Source organism: Somniosus microcephalus, unplaced genomic scaffold (genome assembly GCF_052327205.1).
Source record: "Somniosus microcephalus isolate GS21.2 unplaced genomic scaffold, FLI_Smic_1.0 unresolved_chr1, whole genome shotgun sequence".
NCBI classification, from domain to species: domain Eukaryota; kingdom Metazoa; phylum Chordata; class Chondrichthyes; order Squaliformes; family Somniosidae; genus Somniosus; species Somniosus microcephalus.
The window spans coordinates 139,220,714-139,233,565 of NW_028225179.1; the positions used below are offsets into that span (position 1 = coordinate 139,220,714).

A 12,852-nucleotide genomic window follows, 5' to 3' on the forward strand; every position below is an offset into this window, starting at 1 on the left:
ATCTTCTCTGCACCCTCTCCAAAGCAATCACATCCTTCCTATAGTGAGGCGACCAGAACTGCACACAGTACTCCAGCTGTGGCCTCACCAGCGTTTTGTACAGCTCCATCATAACCTCCCTGCTCTTATATTCTATGCCTCGGCTAATGAAGGCAAGTATCCCATATGCCTTTTTAACCACCTTATCTACCTGTTCCGCTGCCTTCAGGGATCTATGTACATGTACACCAAGGTCCCTCTGACCCTCTGTACTTCCTAGGGTCCTACCACTCATTGTGTATTCCCTTGCCTTATTTGTCCGTCCAAAATGCATCACCTCGCACTTTTCAGGGTTAAATTCCATTTGCCACTTTTCCGCCCATCTGACCAACCCGTTTATATCGTCCTGTAGCCTGAGGCTTTCCTCCTTGCAATTTACCACCCCACCAATTTTCGTGTCATCTGCGAACTTACTGATCATACCTTTTACATTCTCATCCAAATCATTTATGTAGATCACAAACAACAAACAACAAGGGACCCAGCACCGATCCCTGAGGTACCCCACTGGACACAGGCTTCCAGTCACAAAAGCAACCTTCGACCATTACCCTCTGCCTCCTGCCACTCAGCCAGTTTAGGATCCAACGCGCCAAGGCACGTTGGATCCCATGGGCTCTTACCTTCTTGACCAGTCTCCTATGCGGGACTTTGCTGATATATTCTACTGTGGGTTGACAAAGAGCCAAGCCTCAGTTTTGCTGGCAGGAACATGCAATACCTGAGCCCAAATTCCATTTGACATCATGTTCGTTATAGTTCAACAGACAGCTTGTGAAGATATGAGGTGAAAATTGAGTTAAAGCATGTACAATGTGAACCTAATCAGGAACAAAGCAAATCTGGATCATGTCACAGCACACACAGATTTTAGAGGTGTGGATGGAGGGGCATAGGAATATAGTAACATGAGTCGGCCATTCAGTCCCTGGAGCCTGTTCCAGCATTCAATTAGATCATGGCTGATTTGTATCTTTACTCCATCTACCTGCCTTGGTTCCATATCCCTTAATACCCTTACGTAACAAAACATTATCAACCTCAGTTTTGTCATTTTCAATTGACCCCCAGCCTCAACAGCTTTTTGGGGGAGAGAGTTCCAGATTTCCACTATCGTTTGTGTGAAGAAGTGTTTCCTGACATCGCCCCTGAACAGCCTAGTTCTAATTTTAAGATTATGCCCCCTGATTCTGGACTCCCCACACCAGAGAAAATAGATTTTCTCTATCTACCCTATCAACTCCTTTAATCACCTTAAACACCTCAATTAGATTACCCCTTGATCTTCTATATTCAAGGGATTACAAGCAGTGTCTGTGCAAGTTGTCCTAATAATTTAACCCCGTTAACCCCAGTATCAGTGGTTTAGGGAGGCATTTGGTAATAGTAAACAGGAGCATGTGTCTTTGAGGATGATACAGTGGGCCGTTTTAGTGGAAGATATAGAGACCCAGTAGACCTTGCTGTGGTCAAACTAGAGCCCAGAACGGATGATATATGCCAACTGTGCACCAGGTATGCTCAAGTTTGTGCCCTATAATGGAAACTGCTTAAATAAAGTTGTCACACTGTAAATACACCCTTCAGCCAGCAGTGGCGCTGCAGCCAAAAGAGTTTATTTGAATTCCTCTCCTCGCTTTCTAGCACAAATGCATATTTCACACTTATTTAAAGCAGTTTTGTTAAAATAGTGTAGAGTGGGAATTTCAGACCAATGTGTTTCTAGCATCACACAATATAATTTCAGGCTCTAGATCACTGACATATAAAAGCAGAAAATACGAGTACAGTACAGTAGATCAAACAGCATTTGAAAAAGAAACAAAAAGTTAATGATTACAAGTGGGATCTTTGATCAGGTCTTTTAACCAAAATATTATCCCATATCGCTCTTTTGGATGATTGTCTGACAGTTGTGTATGTCCCACAATTCCCGATTTCATCAGAGATTTCTAATCTCCACGGTGTGGCGGATCGCCACCTAAACGGGCGTAATCCACTTTTCCGTCCGTGGACAATAAATCGGGCACCTTGCCTTTAAGAAGCATGCTGCCTTTAAGGCATGACAAAGGAGCGGGCGTCGCCCTCAGTGTGTACACAAAAGCGCGGGCGTCGCCCTCATTCTGTTTTCGGGTTTAGCAGAGAGAAGAGCTGGGGCAGCCATCTCCCAAGAAAATGTAATAAAAAGCCATGTGTTCCTCAGATCGGTTCGGCCTCCATTCGTGTTCCGCGGCAGCCTCAACAATGGTTTCTCCGCTTTCTTCTTTAGGAATGCTAGATTAAATTATTAAATAATTGTCAATCACTTTGATTACATGGAAGAAGGTATCCTCCGTGTGTCCCATGTAGCAAAACCGTAAAAGTCATTCATAAAGACATTTATAATTGGCTAAACTTAACGAACAGATGAAGACGTCCCTTTTAGTTGCAGTTTTCCTGATCGCAGATTTTATTAAAACTTGGTGCTTTACGGATCATGCTTTAGTCATGCAGCCTATTAGTTTAAGTACGTATCATTTCCCTACAATCGAGAAAAGAAATCAGTTACTCGACACAGCCTGCCAGGTGACTATGTAGTTCAGATCAACACCATCCGCGACCGTTAAACCATCAAAGCTATATAATCTACTCCAGATTCCAGTTAATACATCAATTGTATATATAAATATATAAGCCCTTGTGCAATACATATACATATATATATATATATATATAAATGCCTCTCTTCACAACTGGTGGTTCACTTGCACAACTACATTCAATTTATTGTGTATATTCACTGAGCTGGCGATATGTCTAGTAAATTTGCTGGGTGTTTGTGTGTGTGTGGGGCTGTGTGGTGTAATACCTATTTTAACGAGGTCTGATATTTAATCTAGGTCAAAATGACTAAAATGAACAGGGGAATGGGATTCACATTCTTTTGGTGCGCCGTGCCTCATTATACTGTGACCGGCAATGTTGTAGTCAATGCGTGGCAAGACATCAACCAAAGAAAATATGGATGTTAAGAATAGCATGACACAGGGATAAATGTCATGAGGATTTCCTTTTTAAAAAGGAAGTGCTTCTCCCCATGTCAGTCAAGCAAACCGTCAGAATTGGCAGAGGGAGGTCTGGAGGAGACAACAATGATGAGGCATTCCATCTGGGACACCAGAGGAATTCGAATCTAGCGGAGGGCATGTGTGTGTGTGTGTGGGGGGGGGGGGTGGTGTGTGTGTGGGGCGGTGGATGTGTGTGTGGGGGGGTCGGTGTGTGTGTGTGTGGGGGGGCGGTGTGTGATTGCGTGTGGGGGGGCGGTGTGTGTGTGTGTGGGGGGGGCGGTGTGTGTATGTGTGGGGGGGGCGGTGTGTGTGTGTGTGGGGGGTGCGGTGTGTGTGTGGGGCGGGCGGTGTGTGTGTGGGGGGGGCGGTGTGTGTGTGTTTGGGGGGGGCGGTGTGTGTGTGTGTGGGGGGGGCGGTGTGTCTGTGTGTGGGGGGGGCGGTGTGTGTGTGTGTGTGTGGGGGGGGCGGTGTGTGTGTGAGGGGGGCGGTGTGTGTGTGTGTGTGGGGATGGCGGTGTGTGTGTGTGTGTGTGTGGGGGGGGCTGTGTGTGTGGGGGGGGCGGTGTGTGTGTGTGTGTGGGGGGGCGGTGTGTGTGTGTGGGGGGGGCGGTGTGTGTGTGTGTGGGGGGGGGGGCGGTGTGTGTGTGTGGGGGGGGGCGGTGTGTGTGTGTTTGGGGGGGGCGGTGTGTGTGTGTGGGGGGGCGGTGTGTGTGTGTGTGGGGGGGCGGTGTGTGTGTGTGGGGGGGGCGGTGTGTGTGTGTGTGTGTGGGGGGCGGTGTGTGTGTGTGTGGGGGGGCGGTGTGTGTGTGTGTGTGGGGGGGGCGGTGTGTGTGTGTGTGTGGGGGGGCGGTGTGTGTGTGTGTGGGGGCGGCGTTGTGTGTGTGTGTGTGGGGGGGCGGTGTGTGTGCATGTGTGGGGGGGCGGAGTGTGTGTGTGTGTGGGGGGGCGGTGTGTGTGTGTGTGGGGGCGGCGGTGTGTGTGTGTGTGGGGGGGCGGTGTGTGTGTGTGTGTGGGGGGGCGGTGTGTGTGTGTGTGGGGGGGGCGGTGTGTGTGTGTGGGAGGGCGGTGTGTGTGTGTGTGGGGGGGCGTTGTGTGTGTGTGTGGGGGGGCGGTGTGTGTGTGTGTGTGGGGGGGCGTTGTGTGTGTGTGTGGGGGGGTCGGTGTGTGTGTGTGTGGCGGGGCGGTGTGTGTGTGTGTGGGGGGGCGGTGTGTGTGTGTGTGGGGGGGCGTTGTGTGTGTGTGTGGGGGGCGTTGTGTGTGTGTGTGGGGGGCGGCGGTGTATGTGTGTGGGGGGGCGATGTGTGTGTGTGTGGGGGGGTCGGTGTGTGTGTGTGTGGGGGGGTGGTGTGTGTGTGTGTGGGGGTGGCGGTGTGTGTGTGTGTGTGGGGGGCGGTGTGTGTGTATGTGTGGGGGGGCGGTGTGTGTGTATGTGTGGGGGGGCGGTGTGTGTGTGTGTGGGGGGGGCGGTGTGTGTGTGTGTGGGGGGGCGGTGTGTGTGTGTGTGGGGGGGCGGTGTGTGTGTATGTGTGGGGGGGCGTTGTGTGTGTATGTGTGGGGGAGCGGTGTGTGTGTGTGTGGGGGGGCGGTGTGTGTGTGTGTGGGGGGGCGGTGTGTGTGTATGTGTGGGGGGGCGGTGTGTGTGTGTGTGTGTGGGGGGGCGGTGTGTGTGTGTTGGGGGGCGGTGTGTGTGTGTGTGGGGGGGGCGGTGTGTGTGTGTGGGGGGGGCGGTGTGTGTGTGTGTGGGGGGGGCAGTGTGTGTATGTGTGTGTGGGGGGGCGGTGTATGTGTGTGTGGGGGGGCGGTGTGTGTGTGTGGGGGGGGCAGTGTGTGTATGTGTGTGTGGGGGGGGCGGTGTGTGTGTGTGGGGGGGCAGTGTGTGTATGTGTGTGCGGGGGGGCGGTGTTTGTGTGTGTGTGTGGGGGGGCGGTGTGTGTGTGTGGGGGGGGCGGTGTGTGTGTGTGTGGGGGGCGGTGTGTGTGTGAGGGGGGCGGTGTGTGTGTGTGGGGGGGCGGTGTGTGTGTGTGTGGGGGGGCGGTGTGTGTGTGTGTGGGGGGGCGGTGTGTGTTGTGTGTGGGGGGTGCGGTGTGTGTGTGTGTGTGTGGGGGGCGGTGTGTGTGTGTGGGGGGGGCGGTGTGTGTGTGTGTGGGGGGGGGCGGTGTGTGTGTGTGGGGGGGGGCGGTGTGTGTGTGTGTGGGGGGGGTGGTGTGTGTGTGTGTGGGGGGGCGGTGTGTGTGTGTGTGGGGGGGCGGTGTGTGTGTGTGTGGGGGGGCGGTGTTTGTGTGTGTGGGGGGGGGCGGTGTGTGTGTGCGTGGGGGGCCGTGTGTGTGTGTGCGTGGGGGGGCGGTGTTTGTGTGTGTGGGGGGGCGGTGTGTGTGTGTGTGGGGGGGCGGTGTGTGTGTGTGGGGGGGGCGGTGTGTGTGTGTGTGTGTGGGGGGGCGGTGTGTGTTGTGTGTGGGGGGTGCGGTGTGTGTGTGTGTGTGGGGGGGCGGTGTGTGTGTGTGTGTGGGGGGGGGCGGTGTGTGTGTGGGGGGGGCGGTGTGTGTGTGTGTGTGTGTGGGGGGGCGGTGTGTCTGTGTGTGGGGGGGGCGGTGTGTGTGTGTGTGTGGGGGGGCGATGTGTGTGTGTGTGTGGGGGGGGCGATGTGTGTGTGTGTGTGGGGGGGGCGAAGTGTGTGTGTGTGTGGGGGTCGGTGTGTGTGTAGCTTGCAGCTTGCCATGAACAGAGGGACAACCAGTAAACTAAGACAAGAGTACATATAAACAAGGCGAAAATATATTTGTACACTCGGGGATATACCTGTTTGTACACTGTATGAGTGGAGCCGCGTTTATGTGTTCAACCATAAATGTATTTTGATGCTTTGGCAACATAAGATGTACCTTATCATGCCAATAAAGCGATTTGTATTGTATTATTGTATTGTGTGTGTGTGTGGGGGGGCGGTGTGTGTGTGTGTGTGTGGGGGGGGCGGTGTGTGTGTGTGTGGGGGGGGCGGTGTGTGTGTGTGGGGGGGGCGGTGTGTGTGTGTGTGTGTGGGGGGGCGGTGTGTGTGTGTGTGGGGGGGGGCGGTGTGCGTGTGTGTGGGGGGGGCGGTGTGTGTGTGTGGGGGGTGCGGTGTGTGTGTGTGTGGGGGGGCGGTGTGTGTATGTGTGGGGGGGGCGGTGTGTGTGTGTGGGGGGGGCGGTGTGTGTGTGTGTGGGGGGGGCGATGTGTGTGTGTGTGGGGGGGCGGTGTGTGTGTGTGTGTGGGGGGGCGGTGTGTGTGTGTGTGGGGGGCGGTGTGTGTGTGTGTGGGGGGGCGGTGTGTGAGTGTGTGGTGGGGGCGGTGTGTGTATGTGGGGGGGGCGGTGTGTGTGGGGGCGGTGTGTGTGTGTGTGGGGGGGGCGGTGTGTGTGTGTGTGGGGGGGGCGGTGTGTGTGTGTGTGGGGGGGCGGTGTGTGTGTGTGTGGGGGGGGGCGGTGTGTGTGTGTGTGGGGGGGCGGTGTGTGTGTGTGTGGGGGGCGGTGTGTGTGTGTGTGGGGGGGCGGTGTGTGAGTGTGTGGTGGGGGCGGTGTGTGTATGTGGGGGGGGCGGTGTGTGTGGGGGTCGGTGTGTGTGTGTGTGTGGGGGGGGCGGTGTGTGTGTGTGTGGGGGGGGGCGGTGTGTGTGTGTGTGGGGGGGGCGGTGTGTGTGTGTGTGTGGGGGGGGCGGTGTGTGTGTGTGTGGGGGGGCGGTGTGTGTATGTGGGGGGGGCGGTGTGTGTGGGGGGCGGTGTGTGTGTGTGTGAGGGGGGCGGTGTGTGTGTGTGTGGGGGGGGCGGTGTGTGTGTGTGTGGGGGGGCGGTGTGTGTGTGTGGGGGGGCGGTGTGTGTGTGTGGGGGGGCGGTGTGTGTGTGTGTGTGTGTGGGGGGGCGGTGTGTGTGTGTGTGTGTGGGGTGCGTTGTGTGTGTGGGGGGGGCGGTGTGTGTGTGTGTGGGGGGCGGTGTGTGTGTGTGTGTGTGGGGGGGCGGTGTGTGTGTGTGTGGGGGGGCGGTGTGTGTGTGTGTGGGGGGGCGGTGTGTGTGTGTGTGGGGGGGGGCGGTGTGTGTGTGTGTGGGGGGGGCGGTGTGTGTGTGTGTGGGGGGGCGGTGTGTGTGTGTGTGGGGGGGGCGGTGTGTGTGTGTGTGGGGGGGGGCGGTGTGTGTGTGTGGGGGGTGTGTGTGTGTGGGGGGGGCGGTGTGTGTGTGTGTGTGTGGGGAGCGGTGTGTGTGTGTGTGTGGGGGGGGCGGTGTGTTTGTGTGTGGGGGGCGGCGGTGTGTGTGTGTGGGGGGGCGGTGTGTGTGTGTGTGGGGGGACGGTGTGTGTGTGTGTGGGGGGACGGTGTGTGTGTGTGTGTGGGGGGGCGGTGTGTGTGTGTGTGGGGGGGCGGTGTGTGTGTGTGTGGGGGAACGGTGTGTGTGTGTGTGTGGGGGGGCGGTGTGTGTGTGTGGGGGGGGGCGGTGTGTGTGTGGGGGGGGCGGTGTGTGTGTGTGTGGGGGGGGGGCGGTGTGTGTGTGTGTGTGGGGGCGGTGTGTGTGTGGGGGGGGCGGTGTGTGTGTGTGTGGGGGGGGGCGGTGTGTGTGTGTGTGGGGGGGCGGTGTGTGTGTGTGTGTGGGGGGTGCGTTGTGTGTGTGTGTGGGGAGGCGGTGTGTGTGTGTGTGGGGGGGCGGTGTGTGTGTGTGTGGGGGGGGCGGTGTGTGTGTGTGTGGGGGGGCGGTGTGTGTGTGTGTGGGGAGGCGGTGTGTGTGTGTGTGGGGGGGGCGGTGTGTGTGTGTGTGTGGGGGGGGGCGGTGTGTGTGTGTGTGGGGGGGGGCGGTGTGTGTGTGTGTGGGGGGGCGGTGTGTGTGTGTGTGGGGGGGCGGTGTGTGTGTGTGTGGGGGGGGGCGGTGTGTGTGTGTGTGGGGGGGGGCGGTGTGTGTGTGTGTGGGGGGGCGGTGTGTGTGTGTGTGTGGGGGGGCGGTGTGTGTGTGTGTGGGGGGGCGGTGTGTGTGTGTGTGTGGGGGGGCGGTGTGTGTGTGTGTGGGGGGGCGGTGCGTTGTGTGTGTGTGGGGGGGGCGGTGTGTGTGTGTGTGTGGGGAGGCGGTGTGTGTGTGTGTGTGGGGGGGCGGTGTGTGTGTGTGTGGGGGGGGGCGGTGTGTGTGTGTGTGGGGGGGGCGGTGTGTGTGTGTGTGGGGGGGGGCGGTGTGTGTGTGTGGGGGGGCGGTGTGTGTGTGTGTGGGGGGGCGGTGTGTGTGTGTATGGGGGGGGCGGTGTGTGTGTGTGGGGGGGGCGGTGTGTGTGTGTGGGGGGGGTGCGGTGTGTGTGTGTGGGGGGGGCGGTGTGTGTGTGTGTGGGGGGGGTGCGGTGTGTGTGTGTGGGGGGGGCGGTGTGTGTGTGTGTGGGGGGAGGCGGTGTGTGTGTGTGTGTGGGAGGCGGTGTGTGTGTGTGTGGGGGGGGCGGTGTGTGTGTGTGTGGGGGAGGCGGTGTGTGTGTGTGTGGGGGGGGCGGTGTGTGTGTGTGGGGGGGGCGGTGTGTGTGTGTGGGGAGGGGCGGTGTGTGTGTGTGTGGGGGGGGCGGTGTGTGTGTGTGTGGGGGAGGCGGTGTGTGTGTGTGGGGGGGGCGGTGTGTGTGTGTGGGGGGGCGGTGTGTGTGTGTGTGGGGGGGGCGGTGTGTGTGTGTGTGGGGGGGGGCGGTGTGTGTGTGTGGGGGGGGCGGTGTGTGTGTGTGTGGGGGGGGCGGTGTGTGTGTGTGTGTGGGGGAGGCGGTGTGTGTGTGTGTGGGGGGGCGGTGTGTGTGTGTGGGGGGGGCGGTGTGTGTGTGTGGGAGGGGCGGTGTGTGTGTGTGTGGGGGGGGTGGTGTGTGTGTGTGTGGGGGGCGCGGTGTGTGTGTGTGTGGGGGGGGCGGTGTGTGTGTGTGTGGGGGGGGCGGTGTGTGTGTGTGTGGGGGGGCGGTGTGTGTGTGTGTGGGGGGGCGGTGTGTGTGTGTGTGGGGGGGCGGTGTGTGTGTGTGTGGGGGGACGGTGTGTGTGTGTGTGTGGGGGGGCGGTGTGTGTGTGTGTGGGGGGGGCGATGTGTGTGTGTGTGTGGGGGGGTCGGTGTGTGTGTGTGTGGGGGGGGCGGTGTGTGTGTGTGTGGGGGGGCGATGTGTGTGTGTGTGTGGGGGGGGCGGTGTGTGTGTGTGTGGGGGGGGCGGTGTGTGTGTGTGTGGGGGGGGCGATGTGTGTGTGTGTGGGGGGGCGGTGTGTGTGTGTGTGGGGGGGCGGTGTGTGTGTGTGTGGGGGGGGGCGATGTGTGTGTGTGTGTGGGGGGGCGGTGTGTGTGTGTGTGGGGGGGGCGATGTGTGTGTGTGTGTGGGGGGGTCGGTGTGTGTGTGTGTGGGGGGGGCGATGTGTGTGTGTGTGTGGGGGGGGCGGTGTGTGTGTGTGTGTGGGGGGGCGGTGTTTCTGTGTGTGGGGGGCGGTGTGTGTGTGTGTGTGGGGGGGGCGATGTGTGTGTGTGTGTGGGGGGGTCGGTGTGTGTGTGTGTGGGGGGGGCGGTGTGTGTGTGTGTGTGGGGGGGGCGGTGTGTGTGTGTGTGTGGGGGGGGCGATGTGTGTGTGTGTGTGGGGGGGTCGGTGTGTGTGTGTGTGGGGGGGTCGGTGTGTGTGTGTGTGGGGGGGGCGGTGTGTGTGTGTGTGGGGGGGGCGGTGTGTGTGTGTGTGGGGGGGGCGGTGTGTGTGTGTGTGGGGGGGCGATGTGTGTGTGTGTGTGGGGGGGGCGGTGTGTGTGTGTGTGGGGGGACGGTGTGTGTGTGTGTGTGGGGGGGGCGGTGTGTGTGTGTGTGGGGGGGCGATGTGTGTGTGTGTGTGGGGGGGGCGGTGTGTGTGTGTGTGGGGGGGGTCGGTGTATGTGTGTGTGGGGGCAGCGGTGTGTGTGTGTGGGGGGTGCGATGTGTGTGTGTGTGTGGGGGGGGCGGTGTGTGTGTGTGTGGGGGGGTGGCGATGTGTGTGTGTGAGTGTGGGGGGGCGGTGTGTGTGTGTGTGGGGGGGCGGTGTGTGTGTGTGTGGGGAGGCGGTGTGTGTGTGTGTGGGGGGGGCGGTGTGTGTGTGTGTGGGGGGGGCGGTGTGTGTGTGTGTGGGGGGGCGTTGTGTGTGTGTGTTTGGGGGGGGCGGTGTGTGTGTGTGGGGGGGCGGTGTGTGTGTGTGTGGGGGGGGCGGTGTGTGTGTGTGTGGGGGGGGCGGTGTGTGTGTGTGGGGGGGCGGTGTGTGTGTGTGTGGGGGGGGCGGTGTGTGTGTGTGTGGGGGGGGCGGTGTGTGTGTGTGGGGGGGGCGGTGTGTGTGTGTGGGGGGGGTGCGGTGTGTGTGTGTGGGGGGGGCGGTGTGTGTGTGGGGGGGGCGGTGTGTGTGTGTGTGGGGGAGGCGGTGTGTGTGTGTGTGGGGGGGGCGGTGTGTGTGTGTGTGGGGGAGGCGGTGTGTATGTGTGTGGGGGGGGCGGTGTGTGTGTGTGTGGGGGGGGGCGGTGTGTGTGTGTGGGAGGGGCGGTGTGTGTGTGTGTGGGGGGGTGGTGTGTGTGTGTGTGGGGGGCGCGGTGTGTGTGTGTGTGGGGGGGGCGGTGTGTGTGTGTGTGGGGGGGGCGGTGTGTGTGTGTGTGGGGGGGGCGGTGTGTGTGTGTGGGGGGGTCGGTGTGTGTGTGTGTGGGGGGGCGGTGTGTGTGTGTGTGGGGGTGTCGGTGTGTGTGTGTGTGGGGGGGGCGGCGTGTGTGTGTGTGGGGGGGGCGGTGTGTGTGTGTGGGGGGGTCGGTGTGTGTGTGTGTTTGGGGGGGCGGTGTGTGTGTGTGTGGGGGGGGCGGTGTGTGTGTGTGTTTGGGGGGGCGGTGTGTGTGTGTGTTGGGGGGGCGGTGTGTGTGTGTGGGGGGCGGTATTTCTGTGTGTGGGGGGGCGGTGTGTGTGTGTGTGTGGGGGGGGCAGTGTGTGTGTGTGGGGGGGGGCGGTGTGTGTGTGTGTGGGCGGGGCGATGTGTGTGTGTGTGTGGGGGGGGGCGGTGTGTGTGTGTGTGGGGGGCGCGGTGTGTGTGTGTGTGGGGGGGCGGTGTTTCTGTGTGTGGGGGGGCGGTGTGTGTGTGTGTGTGGGGGGGGCGATGTGTGTGTGTGTGGGGGGGCGATGTGTGTGTTTGTGTGGGGGGGTCGGTGTGTGTGTGTGTGGGGGGGGCGCTGTGTGTGTGTGTGGGGGGGCGATGTGTGTGTGTGTGTGGGGGGGGCGGTGTGTGTGTGTGTGTGGGGGGGCGGTGTTTCTGTGTGTGGGGGGGCGGTGTGTGTGTGTGTGTGGGGGGGGCGATGTGTGTGTGTGTGTGGGGGGGCGGTGTGTGTGTGTGTGTGGGGTGGGCGGTGTGTGTGTGTGTGTGGGGGTGGTGGTGTGTGTGTGTGGGGGGGCGATTGTGTGTGGGGGGGGGCGGTGTGTGTGTGTGGGGGGGCGGTGTGTGTGTGTGTGGGGGGGGCGGTGTGTGTGTGTGTTTGGGGGGGGCGGTGTGTGTGTGTGTGTGGGGGGGGTCGGTGTGTGTGTGTGTGGGGGGGGCGGTGTGTGTGTGTGTGGGGGGGCGGTGTGTGTGTGTGTGGGGGGGGCGGTGTGTGTGTATGGGGGGTGCGGTGGGTGTGTGTGGGGGGGGCGGTGTGTGTGTGTGTGGGGTGGCGGTGGGTGTGTGTGGGGGGGGCGGTGTGTGTGTGTGTGGGGGGGGCGGTGTGTGTGTGTGTGGGGGGGGCGGTGTGTGTGTGTGTGGGGAGGGCGGTGTGTGTGTGTGGGAGGGGCGGTGTGTGTGTGTGTGGGGGGGTGGTGTGTGTGTGTGTGGGGGGGGCGGTGTGTGTGTGTGGGGGGCGGTGTGTGTGTGTGTGGGGGGGGGCGGTGCGTGTGTGTGTGGGGGGGGTCGGTGTGTGTGTGTGTGGGGGGGCGGTGTGTGTGTGTGTGGGGTGGCGGTGTGTGTGTGTGTGGGGGGGCGGTGTGTGTGTGTGTGGGGGGGCGGTGTGTGTGTGTGTGTGAGGGGGGGCGGTGTGTGTGTGTGTGGGGGGGGCGGTGTGTGTGTGTGTATGGGGTGGGCGGTGTGTGTGTGTGTGGGGGGGGCGGTGTGTGTGTGTGTGGGGGGGGCGGTGTGTGTGTGTGTGGGGGGGGGGCGGTGTGTGTGTGTGTGGGGGGGTCGGTGTGTGTGTGTGTGGGGGGGCGGTGTGTGTGTGTGTGGGGGGGCGGTGTGTGTGTGTGTGGGGGGGGGCGGTGTGTGTGTGTGTGGGGGGGGGGCGGTGTGTTTGTGTGTGGGGGTGTCGGTGTGTGTGTGTGTGGGGGGGGCGGCGTGTGTGTGTGTGGGGGGGGCGGTGTGTGTGTGTGGGGGGGTCGGTGTGTGTGTGTGTTTGGGGGGCGGTGTGTGTGTGTGTTGGGGGGGCGGTGTGTGTGTGTGTTTGGGGGGCGGTGTGTGTGTGTGTTTGGGGGGGCGGTGTGTGTGTGTGGGGGGGGCGGTGTGTGTGTGTGTGGGGGGGGCGGTGTGTGTGTGTGTGGGGGGGGCGGTGTGTGTGTGTGTGGGGGGGCGGTGTGTGTGTGTGTGGGGGGGGCGGTGTGTGTGTGTGTGTGGGGGGGCGGTGTGTGTGTGTGTGGGGGGGGCGGTGTGTGTGTGTGTGGGGGGGCAGTGTGTGTGTGTGTGTGTGTGGGTCGGTGTGTGTGTGTGTGGGGGGGGGCGGTGTGTGTGTGTGTGGGGGGGGCGGTGTGTGTGTGTGTGGGGGGGGCGGTGTGTGTGTGTGTGGGGGGGCGGTGTGTGTGTGTGTGTGTGTGGGTCGGTGTGT

General features: G+C 61.5%; 1 protein-coding gene across 1 annotated transcript in view; it reads left to right on the forward strand.

The window, feature by feature from the left end:
* The window catches only part of LOC147096012 (natural cytotoxicity triggering receptor 3-like), a 186,814-nt gene that overhangs the window by 691 nt on the left and 173,271 nt on the right, over nucleotides 1–12,852 (forward strand). The window lies entirely within an intron of this gene.